Source organism: Schistosoma mansoni (assembly GCF_000237925.1).
Source record: "Schistosoma mansoni, WGS project CABG00000000 data, supercontig 0160, strain Puerto Rico, whole genome shotgun sequence".
Taxonomy (NCBI): domain Eukaryota; kingdom Metazoa; phylum Platyhelminthes; class Trematoda; order Strigeidida; family Schistosomatidae; genus Schistosoma; species Schistosoma mansoni.
Window position 1 is genome coordinate 478,643 of NW_017386051.1, and position 13,700 is coordinate 492,342.

A 13,700-nucleotide genomic window follows, 5' to 3' on the forward strand; every position below is an offset into this window, starting at 1 on the left:
TTCTCTGCTCGTGTTCGACTCTTGTTAATTGTTGTCTTCTTGTTCTTCCTTTCTTGAATCTTGTCCAGGGTTTGCATAGAGATCCATCCCTTATGATGATGCTTCTTGCGACCCAGAACCTCCTGACACTTTGAAGTTAATGTTTCTTTGACCCCTTTCCAATTGTCCTCTATCGTAGTTTCTTGTTCTTACAGCAGATCCTGTAAAGTTTGGAACCTGTTGTTGAGAGTTATCTTGAATTGGTTGAGTTTGTTAGTATCTCGAAGGTAGGCTGTATTGAACCTTCGTAATGCTGTTTCCCCAGTTGTCCAGTGTTGCTTTGGCTTCAGTTTCATCTTGGCTACAACCAGGTGGTGATCTGAAGCTATATCAGCTCCTCTCCTGAATCTAACATCTTCCATTGTTCTTCGGAATTTTTATTGCTGTAAATATGATCGATCTGGTTTTGTGTAATGTGATCCATATCGAGCGTGAAACAGTTATCCACTTCAGAGAATTAATGAAGGGTTGGGCAAGATCACGGATCAATCAAAACTGCTGGATGCCAGATTAGTGGTCTGGAGATTAAACGTTCGCTCACGAGACCGATAGCCTGTGTCCGAGTCTTGCGTGCGGAATCGTGTATGAGCACTGATGAGGAGTCCCAAAGTCATTTATTTCCAAGATGAATAAGGTTTTTCTTCGAAAGAGAAAAATCAACGACACCGATTTGATTTAGTGACCAATATTCAAATTACAATTAAGCAGTCTATTAGATTTATCCATTTATATCTATCTATACATTGCTGAATCGAAATGACGCCATTTTTTTTTAATTATTGCGGTATATTAAACATTCAATTAAGGAAACATTGGATTAAAGTATTTGATAATTGAATGGATGATATTTATTTTTATTAAAATATGAGATAATTTAATTTGATAAACGATTACAACACTATAGTATAGATAAAATGATGTTAGTTGCCAATAAATAAATCAATATTTGGCTAATTAAACCTTTTAATGTTACCATGGTTTTTAATAGTTTAGTTTATACAGACTGTCTAAAAAATATACAAACTAATTTAATAAAAAAAGAGGATGCATGATTTTACAAGATTTAAGGTGTAGTAATATTGTAGTGAACGAGAACACAATTGGGGATAATCAAAGCTATCTGAATAAAAAATTACAGAATCTCTTAGTAAAATTTGAGAATCATATAGTCAATACTTCATTTTAGATCAGAGGAGGTTTTGTGGAGAATTTAGTATTTTCACAGTTGAAATCATGAGTCAGTTGAAGCTAGACCACTATCGAAAACCTGTTGTAGAGATATCAGCTCACTGAAGACAATTGGTGAACGGTCGCTCAAAATCGTGGATTGATTGAAGTTAGACATTAACACCGAATGGATACCAGCTCGGTGGTCTATCGGTTAAGGGCTTCGGCTTGAGATTGGTAGGTCCTGGGTTCGAACCTTGCGAATGCGGGATCGTGGATGCGCACTGCTGAGGAGTCCCATGATAGGGCGAAACGGGCGTCCAGTGCTTCCAGGTTTTTCATAGTGGTCTAGCTTCAATTGACTCATGATTTCAACTGTGAAAATACTTCATTTGTAAATATCCACTATTTGTCTCCGACTTTGTTGTTCTTTCATGTCCATACTAATCACTCTCTGTTCCCGTGCTCTTTTTTATTCGATCTTCTCAACCATCTTCTGCCATGTATTCCACATTCTATTGATGTTACATACTACCTTTATCTGTCGACATAAGTAGCACCCGTCATTATATAATTCCTTTCAATAACTTTGGAGGATGTGAAAACCTTTACATATCTGGGGAGTATCATTGATGAACACGGTGGATATGATGCAGATGTGAGGGCGAGGATCGGCAAAGCAAGAGCAGAATATTTACAACTGAAGAACATCTGTAACTCAAAACAATTGTCAACCAACACCAAGATCAAAATTTTCAATACAAATGTCAACACAGTTCTAGTGTATGAGGCGGAAACTTGTACAACTACGAAGGCCATAATCCAGAAGATACAGGTGTTGATTAACAGTTGTCTATGCAAAATACTTAGGATCTGTTGGCCAGACACTAACAGCAACAATTCACTGTGGGAGAAAAAAAACAGATTTCAGTGGAGGAAGAAATCAGGAAGAGGCACTGGAAGTGGATAGGACACACATTGAGGAAATCACCCAACTGCGTCACAAGGCAAGCCCCCACATGCAATCCTGAAGGTCAAAGGAGAAGAGGAAGACGAAAGAACACATTTCGCCGAGAAATGGAGACAGACATGAGAAGAATGAACAGTGGTTGGACAAAACTAGAAAGGAAGGCCCAGGACAGAGGGGGTTGGAGAATGGTGGTCTGCGCCATATGCTCCATTGGGGGTAACAGGCGTAAGTAAGCAAGTAAATAAGGGCTGATTGGTTGAATACAGTATTAGTTCAGTGGCCATTATTCTTAGTTGCGATATTAGTATCACTTATTATGTAATAGTATTGTGAATAACCATATGGTTGAATGAATTTCTGCATGAATTTCCAAATTGATGCATGGAATAGAAATCTAATGAATTTTATCTTCTCCAAAAATATTATAGATAGATGTTTATTTATATTGAAATAATTATTTAACTATCTAGCTAACACTGGTTGACTGACTGTTGAGAAAATAATCATGTACACATGTGTATAGGAATGGATCAGTGAATAATTATATGATTGATTGATTGGAAAAAGGAATCAGACTTCAATTTATACACAATGAGAGTACAATAAATGAGTATTGTGGCTGAATAAACGTATGGACCATAATAATAATTATAGTGTGTCTACAATAGGTGATAGACTAATTTTATTTGTAGTGAGGCAAACATTGAGAACAACAGATAAAGTGTATGTATTTGTGTTCTAAGATAAAAATTTATGAACTTCATACGTTTTTGATTGAGATCGTTAATCAATCACTGTTAGACCACGATCCTGAATGTGGGATTCAAACTCGGGACTTTCAGTTCGGATCCCGCATTCAGGATTGTGCATGAGCACTTCTATGCAGTTTCATACTAGGACGAAACGGGCATCCAGCGCTTCTAGGTTTTCAATAGTAGTCTAACATTGGTCGATTCATGATCTCCACAACCCCATACTGATAATTTTATGCGTATTGAATAATGGATTATTGACTAGTTTTCACAAAATATAAATACTGTTCAACCAAAAATTCTTTTAAATAATAAGATGTGGTCTGCGAAATTCTTGACATAAACTATGACAAGTGAAATTTAACCATGTCGGTTTTGAGACCATAACACAATAATTGTAATGAACAGTGGTCACACAACACCATGGGTTAATTGAAGTTAGAAACGCAAAGCATCGTGAATGGATTCAGTGATCTAGGTAAAGTTTAAGCGTTCGTAGTGAGATCGGAAGGTAGAAGTTTAGAATAAGCTGACTTTTGGATTTTATCGTTATATAATTCACATGTCGAGATACGTCACGTATGCGAATAACTGTAACTTTCATATTGTTGGTTAATCAATCGAATGTTAGGGTACTATTTAAATTCATAAGTTTATCAAAATGAATATACTAAGTTCATTTTATATTGTTTGTTTGAATCTTCTCATTGATGTTTACGACTAAAATTGTTCAGTCTCTTATAAGCATATGTGCATATTGTGCGTTTTGTCTCGATATTTTCTTAATTCAAAAACATTATAAGCAAAGATGGATTAGATCTAGCAGTAGAATCCAAGATGTGCATTTCACCCTATTTTAGACTTATCAGTTGAATGTACCTGCATCCCACAGTTGATATTCACTCTTGAACTCGAACCCAATACCATTCACTTCACACACCATTACGTTATCTACTTAGCTAAAAAGTTTCATTGAGTAGTTTCTAAAGGTTGATTAAATTTGAAAACTGTTCATAACCAATCATCTTAAAGTATTCTGTGCTTCAAGTGAGATTTTTAAATCATACAATAAAATTTCATTCATTACATTATAACAAATAGAAATATTAAATTAATTAAATTAAATTGATCGGATCTATTTTATTGGCATCTACATTAATTAAATTTCCTATCCCATAATTACAGCTGATTGATCACTGGGTGGGGATCAATGTCATGCGTGTCAATTCCATCTTAGTGCTGATCGAATGCTATCAATCAAGTTGCAATGTGGCCACTAGTCTAGGTGGCTTGATACTGTGTGCACTATGTTGAGATAAGATGGTAGTTGGAGATAGTCAATAGGAAACCCTCACTCGGGTGTCGTGCTACTTGGCACTCGTCAGCAAGGTATACCTGTAATCTTGAGGGAACTAGTGCTCCCTGACGGATTCGATCCCGTGTCACCCAGCTCCACAGTCAGAGATGTTAACACTGAGCTATTTGGGCCGCGTCCGACCTCCTTTAGGACTGAGATGTAATCACAACTGATTAATCACTGGGTGGTGATCAATGTCATGCGCATCAAATCCGTCTTAGTGCTGATCAAATGCTATCGATCAAGTTGCATAATTATTATTATCCCTTATTCCCTTTGATTTCCATTTTCTGACTTTTATATTTCACATCTTATTCTACTCTTCTATTTTTATCAATAATGAGAAATAAGTTGAGAATGGTAATTTACTTCTTTTCTTATGATAAAGTAAAGAAATTACTACTGTAATTTAAGTCACTCGTGTTTTACTTTTTTGCTCACTCTTTCCCTCCCTCTCTCTCTCGTTCTTTGTATTTCACTATAACATTAATAAGATGTCATTTGCATAATTGAATAATTAACTGAATAAGTAACTCTCTGCCGTATATTCTTACTGATTCTAGCATATCTTTTTTTGTTGTCATGGTCATATATTGAGATGGTTGATATGTATATATTAATTAGAATAATGTTTGTAATAGCAATGAGAGAAGTTTTTCGCCCATTTAAACCATACAAAAAAATACACAATATTTGCTTATTGTCATAGTTAAAATCTTGAGTCAATTGAAGCTTGTAGGTCCATGGTTCGAATCTCGCAGGGTGGGATCGTGGATGCGCACTGTCAAGGAGGAGTCTCACAATAGGACGAAACGGCCGATCAGTGCTACCAGGTTTTTCGTGGTGGTCTAGCTTCAATTGACTTATGATTTCAACTATGAAAATACTGAAATCTCCACAAAACCCCTTCTGATTTCTTTATTGACCAGGAATGTTGTATAATTGAGCTTAACTAATAAATGCCCACTGGTATTAAACTTAGATCAAGTATCTTCTGATGACTGCCTGCAATCACATAACATCTTAAAATCGTGTATATGATGTGGAGTTATTTGGATAAATGACCACATTGAAATTTCATCGATAGTATTCGAAGGACATGATAAATATGATATTGGTCATTAATAGGTAATCAACCAATACTTCACCCCATCAAAGAATTATCAACTTTGATGCTACTATATTCATGTGTGAATGTTTACAGTCAAATATAAACCTAGGACCTATTAGTGATTGCTTACACCTAATCCATTAAACTATCAAATCCAGATAGGTACCAAATAATCTCCACTAATAGGATATTATTTACAGAGATTTATATTTTCCAACTATTAACTCAATCACCTTAAACTTCTGGGCTTTTATTTTATTAAAAATAGATTTATTGACATTAATTTCCCTGTTTATGATTTTTCTTTTCATAGTAACTGATGATGTCTATCTACTACATGTATGTTTACTTACTTTCACACCATATTCACAATCTATCATGGATCTGTTAGTTTCGGAAACTTGAAAAGTGTCACCATGATTATTCATACATCTTTCACATCATACTCTGTTCTTTTAAGAGACGACAATGGACTACCACAGTATTCATTCATCAGATATACTTAGCGATGAAAAGAGATATCATAGTTTCAGGAATAATTATTTTTGATAAATCTTCTGACCGAACGTTTGAATCGGTTTCCTAAGCTCTTCTAGTAATCCCAAGCAAAATCTACACAACAAATTGAACACGAGAGAAAAAGCACGAAATATGGGAAGGAATCTTTACTTCAATGTTAGTTTATATATAAAAAATTGAAGGTATTTATAGCATTTCAGATAGTCTTGAGCTTTTGGAAGGTTCTAGAACTCTAGCAAACATATTAGCAGAATAAGTAATCATTCAGTCAGAAATATGATAACTGATTCCTCGCTTTCTAAATGCTTCTGAGAAACTTCTATTCAATGATGATTAGACAAAATGTTTCCAAGCGTTTTCAGGGTCCCTCTATGCCTTTCTCGATGAATATCCTGGGTCTCCAGTGATTTTCTCCGCTGAAAGTTCTTTACTATCATCAAAACATTCCGTTAATGAATTCCAGCTCAACAGTCTGAAGGTAACATATTCATCATGAGATACAGAGTTGAACAATGCTGAGGAATCTTATAAATTTAAAGTGAATCACTTGTCCGAAACCTCCTAATTTTCATCATTACTAACTCTAACAAATAAGAATTTTCAATGAAATCTACATAGCAATTAAAGAAAAAAGCCTGTAATTCCCTCGACACAAAAAATTTACTTTTCTTAAAATAAAAAGACTACTCATTTCAACGATAGACTACTTATTTTCATTATAAGATCATAATAATCATAGGAATTAATTTTTTTGTCTTCGCATACCGACTTAATATGTGTACAACTCTGTTGTAAACCAAGACTAAGGTGGGGTAAACCAACTTATGTCTATCGAAATAAGAAGCATACACCACACAGCTATTATACCGGTTTAAGTGTGTTTACATGAGCACTAATGAATATCTATATATCTCTACATAGATATTTCTGTGCTTATGTATTCAATATATGTGCATAATAGTCAACCCAGAACGTATAGAAATACTAAACATTCTTATCTATAATGTATAAACTCCGTATCTTTTTCTCTCGATCGAATAAACTACTTAAATAAAACTGTCTCTACAAATATATTATGTAATATGTATGGTACACATAATCTGGATGGATTCACATACACACACACACAAACAAACTGAAGTAGTGTGTTTTGAAAGAGATAAGAGAACCTACTTTTTGTACGAATGAAAGATATAATGCCTACAAACTATATTCCTATCTATGATCTGTTGAATGAATTCACTAGCTGACGAAATAACACTGAACTATTCATACAAACGTACGTACACAAGCAAACAAACAAACACACACACACATACATACATACGTACATACAAATGTATACGGTGTAAGTTATCCATAAATAAGTAGTTAATATGTTAAATAAAATGTATAATTATTATTTTGTTAATAATTAAACATAAACTACTTATTAATTATTTAGAGAGAAAATTAAGGGGCAAAAATTATGAACTCACTAATCAACCCAGTAACCAACCATCAACTAAGCAAACAAACAATTAAGCACATAGAGAATATATCACTTTTGTTTTCGTTAAATGAATAGTATTTTTCAATCATACACTGGTAGGTCCTGAGTTCGAATCTCGCGAGGCCGGGATCGTGAATGCGCACTGCTGAGGAGGAGTCCCATAATAGGAAGAAACGGCCGTCAAGTGCTTCCAGGTTCTCCATGGTGGTCTAGCTTCAATTGACTCATGATTTCAACTATGAAAATCATAAATTGAATTTGATTACATGGTCGTCTCCAAACTGTCATTAGACTTTTCCATTCTATTCTATTCGGTACTGCTACTACTGTGGTGTGTGCTACTTATGCCGATATAAGTAGTATATAGCTTTAATCAGGAATAGAACGTCTAAAAGAAGAAGGTTGAGAAGATCCAAGAGGAAAGAATGGGAACAAAAAGTAATTGGTATGGAAACGAAGAAACAATAAAGTTTAAAGCAATTCATGAACATTTTGCAAATAAAGCATTGGAATATGGTTTTTTACATTTTATCAAGTAACTCTGTAATTTTGCGTTAATATACGATCGGTTGTCCCCATCTATATTCTCATTCACAACATTACTGTTACTGCCATTACCACTACGATCAGGCCTCTATCAAGCTTTGAGATCTTTCCTCTTCTAAGTATGTTTTATTATTCGTTAGAAGATACAGTGTTAAGACGCTGAACAATAGTAAAAATCAAACTTCAATTTTTTTTCGTTGGAATAATTTACATTATCTTTTTACTGATTGTACTGTTTTCTTTCTTTGTAAATATTCGTTGAAATATTTTTGTGAATGTAATATTGGTGGAGTCCTAAGCGGCATGTGAATATTGGTGAGTTTCGTAGTTTACATTAGGAACTGATTTTAATTGAATAACTTCCTGTCTAAAGCTTTAATAGGTATGAGGCAGTTAGTTACCAATGATATTAGAAAATGCTTGAGCAATATGATGAATTATTTGGATTCTGATTTCATGATGTAAATCTTAAGCACTCTCAGTGAAATATGAAGATTTTTGGTCCAATCTACGTAGAAGTCATGAATGTGCACTGATGACAAGCCTCACACGAAAGCTGGATATTGTCTAACTGGGGTCACTTTGTGGTGTAAACAAATGATATGTTATCGTGTTCCGATACGTACAATGAAATATCTTCAGTTTACTTGTTTTAGCATGGATTGAAAATTGATCCTTTGATATCTAAACTAAACATATCAAACTGATACATACTTTCGGAGTATTATGTTCTTTATGAGTAGGGTGATTTAATTAAAGCATATTTATCGATCTTGCAAGACGATCACATCAGTGTTTGATTGAAACAAATAAACGACCTAATCAAGTTTTCTATCTGCTCTCATACATGATCTACTGGAATTTACAAACAATACATTATGAAAGTAGTTAAATCTTAGTCAATCTTGTATGAATCCAATATTTCAACATTGAGATTTATCATTTGTAAGATATATGGATTTTAAATTCACTTAGTATTGTTTGTTTGAATCTTCCCATTGATGTTCAGGACTGCAACTGGTCAGTCTCTAATTGGCATATGTGAATACTTTGCGTATTGCCTCGATATAGCCTTAATTCACAAGCACTGTAAGCAAAGATGGACAGTGGCTAGCAGTGGAATCCAGGACTCGCGTTTCGTCCTATTTCAAACAAACAATATTAAGTGAATTTAAACTTCACCACATTACACAAGCAAGTGGCTATCAGGAATCAATAGCTGAGTGGATAACGTGATGGCGTTTGAAGCGAAAGGTACCGTGTTGGAGTCCCAGAGTGAACATAAACTCCGAGATACAGATACATCCAGCTGACAAGTCCCAAGTAGGACGAAGTGACGCGCATCCTGTATTCCACTTCTAGTCACTATCCATCTTTGCTTACTATATGGATTTTAGTTTAACACATTGAACTTGACAATTAATTTATTGGAAACGAATTCTTGACTCAAATAATCTTTGATATTTAATATAAATCCTCTATAATGATCTTTAAACTATTAAGGGGACTGAAAAAGGATTAATACTTTTGATCAAAGACAAAAAACAACCAAAAAACATCGATATACTCCTTCCTATTTAAACAATGTTCAATGTTCAATAAATTCGAACGGATAATTTTATTATTATTAGTGGTTTTATTCAATATTATATTTTTGGTACAATATAGAATTCTCAGAACAAAGAATTTCGACAAGTTTCCGTTTCTTACTTCTTGATCGATCCTGACGATAAATATTAAGTAATTACCAATTAGATGTTAGCAGTCCAGTCAATCGACATCTAAATAATGTACATTCTTTTCGATGTATATAGCCAGTAACCACATTGTGTCTGATTGTACTTCTTCCTAACTTGTACAACGAAAGATTGTGAAAGTTTCACAAATGCACCTGAATAGATTATGTAATTAATTGATATAATGATCTGTTGAAACAAACAAGGAAACAGATCATTTATTGAAATAGGTAGATAGCAGGAACAGATAGCTCAGATATTCAAACAGGCTGCCTATAAAGCCAAGTATAATAGGAATGAAAATTACAAAAAAAAACGAACAATAAAGCAACCCTTCTTTAAAATGTTTATGTATATACCATATTCTATGGATAAATTATTTACTGATGATTATTATTTTTAGGGAAAATGACAATGGTTATTAATATTTTATATGAATCCGTAACAATGGTGAAATCAGTAATAATAATGATGATGATCAATTAATTATTCTATGCCTATCACTATATTATCATATAAGTATTGACAAACAAGAATCATCACTGTAACCTAGATACGTCAATACGGAACTATGTATATATATATATACGCAATGGGTACATGGACATGAGTTGTTTACTAAACAACGTACATACACTGTGGTGTGTGTTACTGATGTCAACAAATATAAGTAGTATGTATCATTAATCGAAAGTGAAATACCTGAAAGAAGAAGGTTTAGAAGATCAAATAGAAGAGAACGTGAATAGAGAGTGATTGCTATGGAAATGAAGAAACAGTGAAGTCTCAGACGATTGATTAACATTTTGTAAATGAAGTATTTACTGTATGATTCTTAGATTTTACTAAGAGATTCTGTAATTTTATATTGAACTACATTCGATTGTCCTCACTTGTGTTCTTGTTCACTACAACACAACATACTAACATATACTACTTACTTACTTAATTACACCTGTTACCCCTTGTCGAGGAGCATAGGCCGCTCACCAGCATTTTCCATCCAACTCTGTCCTGAGCCTTCCTTTCCATTTCTTTCCAGTTGCTATTCATCCTTTTCATATATGTTTATATTTCCCGGTGTAATGTGTTCTTTGGCCTTCCTCTTTTCCGCTTCCCTTTCCGGATTCCAAGTTAGGGATTGCCTTGTGATGCACATTGGTGATTTCCTTAATGTATGTCCGATCCACTTCCAACGTCTTTTCCTAATTTCCTCTTCAACTGGAAGCTGGTTTGTCCTCTCCCATAAAACGCTGTTGCTGATAGTATCTGGCCAATGGATGTTGAGTATTTTTCGTAGACAACTGTTTATAAATACTTGTACCTTCCTGATGATGGTAGTAGTAGTTCTCCACGTTTCAGTTCCGTACAGTAGAACTGTCTTGACGTTCGTATTGAAGATTCTGACCTTGAAATTGGTTGACAGTTGTTTTGAGTTCCATATGTTCTTCAATTGTAGAAATGCTGTCCTTTCTTTGCCAATCCTCGCCTTTACATCTGCATCAGATCCTCCTTGTTTATCAACGATGCTCCCCAGGTACTTGAATGTTTCCACCCCTTCCAGAGTTTCGCCATCAAGTGTGATTGGGTTGGTGTTCTCCGTGTTGCATTTGAGAATCTTGCTTTTTCCTTTGTGAATGTGGAGGCCTATCGATGCGGAGGCTGCTGCTACATTTGCTGTCTTCATCTGCATTTGTTCGTGTGTATGAGAGAGGAGGGCTAGGTCATCTACGAAGTCCAAATCATCTAATTGATTCTGAGAAGTCCATTGTATTCCGTATTTCCCCTCAGATGTCGAAGTCTTCATAATCCAGTCAATCACCAGAAGGAAGAGGAATGGGGAGAGTAGACAGCCTTGTCTAACATATATGTCAATCAAAAAAAATATGTAAATCAGTGTATAAACTTAGATCTTCAATATGGATAATGAATATAGGTAAACTGTAAAAGTTTTTTCCATAGTTTACGTCACAAAATGACGTAAGTTAAAAAACCAATCAAAATCAAGATCAATGAACATCGGTTTAGTTATAGTTGGGACTTCTAAGTAGTTTAAATTCACGGCCACAATTACAATCAAGCTCGGATTCTTTAGTTAACAGTGAATAATTGAATTGTGAGTTTTAAACCAGTGCTTTAAAGGTCAGGCGCACTCTATAAGACCTAACGATCCTGAGTTTGATTTCCAGTGGAGACAAAGACGATCTGAATTCAACATCCTGTTGGAGTCGTGAGTGTTTACTGCTGAGTAGTATCATATTAGGATAAAACATCCATACATTACAATTTAGTTTTCAATAGTACCTCAAATTAGCACAATATGTGATAAATACAGTCTATAAATAACATATCCAACCGATGTACATATGTCAATAAGAGACTGATCAATTGCAGTTCTAAACACCAATGGGAAGATCATACAAAATGAATTCAAAACTTCACACATTGCACAAGCAAGTTGCTATCAGGACTCAGTAGCTTTATGGATAATGAGGTGGTGTTTGGAGCAAACGATACTGGGTTTGAGTACTAGGTTATGCATCAACTTGGATGCAGGTACATCCGGCCGACTTGTCCCAAGTAGGACGAAACGCTCGTCTTGGATTCCACTGCTAGTCACCATCTATCTTTGGTGATAACTACCGAATATCATTTTAGATTGTGTAAATAAGCACATGTGTAATCTATAACTGGATTAATAAATTATGGCGACAATTCAAGTTTATTATTTTAACTTAAAGACGTTCCAACGGAGATCATATTCTCTTGATAAGGTCATTATCCTCAGAGTCATGTTAGTCTAGTCACAAACTACGTAGAATAAGAATATTAGGACTAAGTCTCTAACAATGATATAAAAGAAAGTTACCATATTTGTCTAGTATAGTGAAAAAAACTGTAAAATTATTCTATACAACATTTCTATAGCATTGTGCAGATAAGTACTATCGTTAACATTAGTAAACTAGAACCAAAAACACATAGACGCCCAACGTTTCCTGAGTTCTAATAATTCCTCAACTGACGTCAATGTAGGATATAAATTTTTTTGGATATATTTACTTGCTGGATGCTTATGATTAATCCTATGACATCATCAAATTGAGAGTTGTAATTAGAACTGTTGATAAAGATCTAAGTCATTTACACCAACATTGTAAACTATATAAATGAGTTAATTAGAAGTAATTCACATCCTGTTTTTAAATTTCTAGGTCTGATAGGACTTTATTTACTCTGATACAGTGCTCTTTTCTTTGAATGTCTCTAACCGCTTAACAAACTAAAACAAAGCCAATCATAATGTCCAACCACTAAGAATAATAGTTGTATGTTGAAAATTAATTTCTATCCGCTGATTAGGAAGAGGGCAATGTTTTGATCTGCAACATCCGCTTCAGTTGCAATATACACACAATAAATATTTGATTTAACCGCTAATGTAAATGAAAAGGTTATGAATATCTAGAAGGCGAAAAAGATTTTAAAAGTGTATGGTCTTTACAAAGCTTAATTACTGAATATCTGAAATATACGTTCTTCAAAATCTTTCGTCTTCGAATTTTTGCATCTACGATGTTATCAACGGGGTAATCCGGGAGAATATATATTATAGTTAAAGAAGATACATATTTGATTAACGTCAATATTATTCGACCATATGGAGTCAGACTTAGGGTAACAAAATACAGACCCAATCAATGATACGTGGATAATGACGGCTACGTAAATGATTCACCTACACTAATAGGCTCTCTCATTTGTACTTCCTACCTAGTGGTAGGTTTTGGAAATGTTAGCCGCCTGGTCTTTGCAACCTGTGACATAACCATAATCATCCAGCCTATCAGGTGACATATAGACACAACAAACATCACTACTTAATGATAAATTAATGAAAAACCGTAGTTCTTCAGATCAGTGATGGTCTGAAAGTGTCATTGATCGTTTATGATACCGAGTGACATACATGTTAATCTGACCTAGAATATCACTTTCTTAAATACTTGT